This window comes from Sphaeramia orbicularis, chromosome 17 (genome assembly GCF_902148855.1).
Source record: "Sphaeramia orbicularis chromosome 17, fSphaOr1.1, whole genome shotgun sequence".
Lineage (NCBI taxonomy): Eukaryota > Metazoa > Chordata > Actinopteri > Kurtiformes > Apogonidae > Sphaeramia > Sphaeramia orbicularis.
The window spans coordinates 28,634,978-28,640,939 of record NC_043973.1 but is presented as its reverse complement, the minus strand read 5'-3'; the positions used below and the strand labels follow the sequence as shown (position 1 = coordinate 28,640,939).

At 37.5% G+C, this 5,962-nt stretch overlaps 1 long non-coding RNA gene across 1 annotated transcript; it reads left to right on the top strand.

Moving 5' to 3' along the window:
• Positions 1 to 416: 416 nt before the first annotated feature.
• LOC115436735 (uncharacterized) lies at positions 417 to 5,496 on the top strand. Its single transcript, XR_003937866.1, has 3 exons — positions 417 to 428; positions 4,160 to 4,164; positions 5,407 to 5,496. It is a non-coding gene; the product is annotated as an uncharacterized LOC115436735 (long non-coding RNA).
• The last annotated feature ends 466 nt before the right edge of the window (positions 5,497 to 5,962 follow it).

Sequence of the window (5,962 nt, the reverse complement as noted above, 5' to 3'; positions counted from 1 at the left end):
TTGATCTGCAGTGGGCCGAACCAGTAAAATAATAACATAATAATATATAAATAATGTCAACTCCAAACTTTTCTCTGTTTTAGAGCGAAAAAAGTAAATTTACATTATGAGAAGGTTTACATCTACAAACTATCCTCTCAAAAGATGTGAATAACATGAACAAACTGAAAAATTAAGCGTAATTTTAACAATATTCTGCCTCAGTTTATCATTTACACTTGTGCATTATAACGTACAGATCACAGTGGATCTACAAACACACAAAACATTTAGTAACAGGCAGAATATTGGTAAAATTACACTTACTTCTATTAAGACATTTCAGGTTGTTCATATTTGTTCAGGTTATTCACATTTTTTATGAAATTATACTTTGTTTTAGTGTAAATACATGAAAATATTTACATTTACAAAGAGAAAAATTTGGAGTTGTCATTATTTATATGTTATTATGATAGTATTTTACTGGTCCTGGCCACTTGAAGTTGAATTGGTCTGAATGTGGAACCTGAACTAAAAGGATTGTTAATATCTTAAGTGTAATTTTCACATTTCACAAATTCATCCCAAGGGCCGGACTGGACCCTTTGGCGGGTCGGATTTGGCCCCCAGGCCACATGTTTGACACCTGTGAGGTAGATGGATAATTAATGGAATGACGTGTTAAATGAACAGGTTGGAACCAATACATGGCAGGACTTTGACTTAATGAACCTGGGATCTTGCACCTTTGGTTTGTATGGAGGCAGGAGGTCTATCTACATTTAAAATGAAAATGTCTTGCACGTTTAATACATGTTGCTTCTGATGTCCCCTCCTCGATGCTTTTTCCAATAGTGAAATGAAGTATTTGCTTTTGGTCAGGGATATTTAGTCAAACTTTTTTTGTGTATGTTTTATGTCTCTACATCCACTTCTCCCAACATTAGTCTGTGATTTTTTATAACTTCACTGATGATTACCTCCGCCAAGAAGGTTATATTTTTATCGGCGTTGGTTTGTCTGTTTGTCTGTCTGTCTTTTTGTGTGCAAGATAACTCAAAAATTTTTGGACAGATTTGGATGAAAATTTCAGGAAATGTTGATACTGGCATAAGGAAGAAATGATAAAATTTTGGTGGTGATTGGGGGTGGGGGGGCCACGGGGCCACAGGGGCCAACTGATCTGCCTTGGTGGAGGTCTGTGCTGTCTCTTCTAGAAAAGCACTCAGAGAGAGCAGACCTCCACCAAGGCAGATCAGTGGGCCCCTGTGGACCCCCCACCCCAATCACCACCAAAATTTAATCATTTCTTCCTTGTGCCAGTATCAACATTTCCTGAAATTTTCATCCAAATCTAGGGCACTGATCTTTCTTGGCAGAGGTCTGTGCTCTCCGAGTGCTTCTAGTTCTTAATGTTTTATAGCAGTAAGTATCGGCCAGTCACTTTCTTCTATTGACATTAGTTTGTATTTTCAGCTCAAAAGAAACGAAAAATAGCATCCTCCTGTAAATTAGATAACACAAACCCAAACAAATGTTACAAAGAAAACTGAAAAATGTGTTTTCAACTGCTAGTGAGACTTCAGCGCACAGCTCTGTCTTCTGTTTGGGGTTCTGCCACACGTCAGCCGATTATTTATTTCAGATGCTCATTTGGTTATCAGGAGTGTTCATAAGAGGTCTCAGTGGAGTCTCCTCCAATCAGCAGAGAAAAGAGGCCTCGCTAGGCTCGTCTGTCAGCCTGCTGCATCCTGCAATTTATCCCCGTCCGTATTATGCCTCTCTGCTGCTATCTTAAGCTCTAGATTAAAATTTATTACAATTCAAGACTTCAGTGGACCAAATGATGTTTACACAAGCATACCTCGATCTGAGAGAGTGTGGGTCTGAGACGAAGCGTTGCATTGTGGGTCGAGGAGCAGGGAGGGGCTAGAAAAATCCCACCAAACACTTTAGCCCTCAGCTGACCCAGATGACTAAAGCTAAGACTCCACGCAGTTTCTGCAGAAGACTGGAGGCTTTGACGGCTGATACCAGTCAGGAAGGCTGTTTCCCTCCTGCCTCTTTATCCAACGCAAACACAGACACATAAACATACAACACACACATCATGCCACATGGAAACTACCGCTCTCTGACTCACTTCACTGTGCCTGCTATCACCTACCTTGTCCAAACAAAGATGACAAACCGAATGAGGAAAGTTTTATACTACTTACTCTAAGTGATTTTAAATGAAAGTTTCTTATTTTTTTAAAAGCCGGTTCTGTCTGTAAATCCTTCCACAACTGTGATTGACTTCTGATCATACATCACCAGGAGAGAATTTGCTCTCCCCGTCGAGACAAAGATTAGCATATTGCTTGTTGACATATGTTTAATTGATTAAAACAGGGCCGCTGTGATTTCACTGTGTTTTGTTTTCAAAGGCCAGGGTTCTGACAGAAATACTCCAGGAAGTATTGCATTTGGCGGTGATCTCAGGTTCCCATACACGACAGCGCTGAACTTAATTCAAAACGCCTTGGACACAAGGCCGACCATTGGGTTCGTAGGAGAGGAGAGATAGCCGTAACCTTGCTCTGAACTCCCAAGAATCTCAGCGTACTCCCTGGATTGCAGCAGCAGAAAATACTTACAAGAGTTACATGATTTAGTGGCTGAGTTTCAAAGAGCTGACTCCTTTAGGCAGAGAGCATGGTAATGAAAAAACTTTTCCATTAGAGTGGAACAGAACAGTAACCTGACGAAACTGGCGTTGCATTGTGTAGATATAGGGACTGATTTGCTATTCAAATTGCATCAGGCGTCTGTCATACGTTACATACGTCGGTTTGCTCCTGCAAATACACACAGTGTGAATGGAAACCGTCTACAGGGGATTTACTGAAGTGTGGACCGGTAACAAGAGGAGAAGTAACATTACACCGATGACATGATCTCTTGTTGGTGTAATTCTACATGTTATCTGTGTGTCTTTTCCAAATACTTTGTAAACTTCTATTAACCCATAAAGACCCAGTGCTACTTTTCTGGCAGTTCCCAAGTAATTTTTTTCTCAATTTTTAACTTTTTTTAAGAGATTTATCACCATTTATTTGAATACTATATCTAGTATTTTGCATTCTTAAGTGAAAATCAGGTACTTTCTTATATTTAATTTACAGATCATGATTGATGTCCATAAAAGCTCAAATTAAAGTTGAATGTTATATTAAAAAAAAAAAAAAAAAAAGAGAAAATGGAGAAAAAAGTGGCTTTTCCAGTTAATTATATCATTAACTGAACATAAAAACAAGTGTCTCCATCCACTGTCATTGATGCAACTCCATGGGTTTTACTGCTGAATCAATGCTGTAGAAGATTATGTTTCCATGTTCACTATGGAGCCTCTGAATATCCAAATGGGTCATATCTGAGGACCATGAAAAAATGACAAACTGTATTTTACACCAATTATTTACATGGATTGATAAGGTTAATGGATCAACAGTTATTTATCGTTTTATATCAGTAAATGATTTTGATCGCCAGTGGAAGTTTGGGTCTTTACAGGTTAATGCAGCCATTTTGCGTGCCAGTACACTTTGTAATGATTTGTTTTTATAATCATCATCATCAAAAAAAAAAACATCATTTGTCATGTGTCATATTTGTCTTTTTCATATGACTCACTTTTTTGCATCACTGGCTAATAACAACAGTGATTCAACCAGTGACATTTAAAACTATGTGAACAGTAAAAAAAACACAACCTGAACCACACAGAGAACATCTGAGGAACTTTCCATTTTATACAACTTTATTCCTCTACAGGACAATTACTGCAGTTTTTACTCCACTGCAGTTATCTGACAGCATTAGCAACTTACTTCAGATAAGACTTGACACCACGGATAATAAAACAAGCTTTCAAGATATGACACATTGCTTAAGATCAAAGCGGTTCCCAACTTTTTTGGCTTCTGCCGTCTCACTCAAAAAAGTGTGTAGAACTACAGACTAATAATGACATTTCCCTCTGAACTTCAAATCATCCAGTATTTCAAAAAAACTTTGCTCATCAGAATTTTTTTTTGTTATTATTATTGCATTAATCATGGTATGATCCCTCATGTATCTGGTATCCCTGTTTATAAAACCAATTTAATGTAGTTTGAAGCAGCTCCACTTCCAGTAGAAGTAACAGTAACGTGTGATGAGTCACAATGAATAGTGTAATGATGTCATTTATTGTACATCAGCCAGACCGACCAAACCAGTAATTCTATTTTGATAATTTAACTGTGTATTTCTGCTGTTACTTGAATGCTTGACTTGTTAACTTGAGTATTTTTATTGAGGGACAAAGACCTCAGCTCCAAAGCAAAGCCAATACCGGAATATGTTGACATGCAATACAGCCACTAGATGCCGCTTCAAAAAGCCCTTTATCTTCTAGCAGTGTTTTTCAACCTTGGGGTCAGGACCCCATGTGGGGTCACCTGGAATTCAAATGGGGTCACCTGAAATTTCTAGAAATTGATAAAAAAAATATAAAAAAAAAAAAATGTACTGATTAAAAATATATGGTGAGTTAACAGAGACAATCATAATACATAAAAGATAATGACAAACTGTGAAGCTGAAACTGAAGCACTGTGGTTCTGTTTATCTTTCAAATGTTCATTGTGGTCGGTTTCAGATGCTGCAGCTCTTTCATAATTCGTAGTTTGAGTTCTTGTTTGTTCAATATTAATTGTCAGCCTTGTGAATCCAAGCTGGACTGACTGTACATATCCTGACTAAGGAAAATAAAATTCTACCTTTGTGCAGTAATCTACACTTGGCTTTTCTGCCTCTGTCCATAATAATATCCATTATATAGACTAAATGTTGTCTAGAATAATGTTTATTTACAACATAATATAGCAAACTATTACATGATCAAAAACAAATAAATTTTAGAAAAAAATGTCTCCATTTTGAATCTGGGGTCGCCAAAAATTTGTGATATTAAAATGAGGTCACGAGCCAAAAAGGGTTGGAAACTACTGTCTTATAGACTCGCATCATGAGCGTCATTAGGAATTGAAAACATCCGAGGCTTAAAAAATACATTTGCGACCGGAGGTTCGCAAAATGGGAGATAGGGGGGTTCTCCATAAGTACCACGATGTACCTTAGTTCGTAACACTGAGGGGAGGAATGTTATGCTTATTTAAGGCTTATGTTTATTAAAAAAAAAAAAAAAAACTTCCGGATGCCCAGGTACTAATCAAACCTTCACATGCTATGGAAATTATGGTAAATGCTAGTTACAAACTCAAAAATTGCACACGAATGCCCCTCATTATTTTCCGCTGGAGAACTGGGAAAAAATTTTGATCCACAAGCTGCTGAGATGAACATAACCTTTAAACTTTTCAACATGGCGGAGATCAGCGAAGGATTCATCATGAATGATAAACACCGCTTTTATTAACGTTCTGCTGCTGTTAGCTGAGGATTTTGCACATTTATAGTATACACAATTTGCAACCCCCCAGCCCCAATAAAACAATGCTGTAGCAGATGAATGAACACATGACAAACTGTTTTGCCCAAATAACAGGTCACCATAAATTATGCCATTTTTTTATTTCCCTATGACAACAAAAGGACTTGAACACAACACACTTGTAATTCTGAACTCACAAGTGGAAAGTTTCATCCCATTCCCAATAGCACCTGAAGGCAGCGTAAAGTTGCTAAGTTTTTTCCAGGAGTCATTCTGGTCTCATTTGTTTCATTTGGACCATGTAACGAATGCTATAGTTGTCCATTTTTAACCTTTGACCCCTTTAGAGCAAATACAAGACTCCGATATCTGCTTTTTTCCTGACAACTCGACTGGAGTCGGAGTTACCAGTAATAGGTTTCATGAACAAGACTGTAGAATGACTTTGTTAGGCAGAGTTTAATGAACTTTATTGAGTCAATAAGCTAGTGATTAGCATTA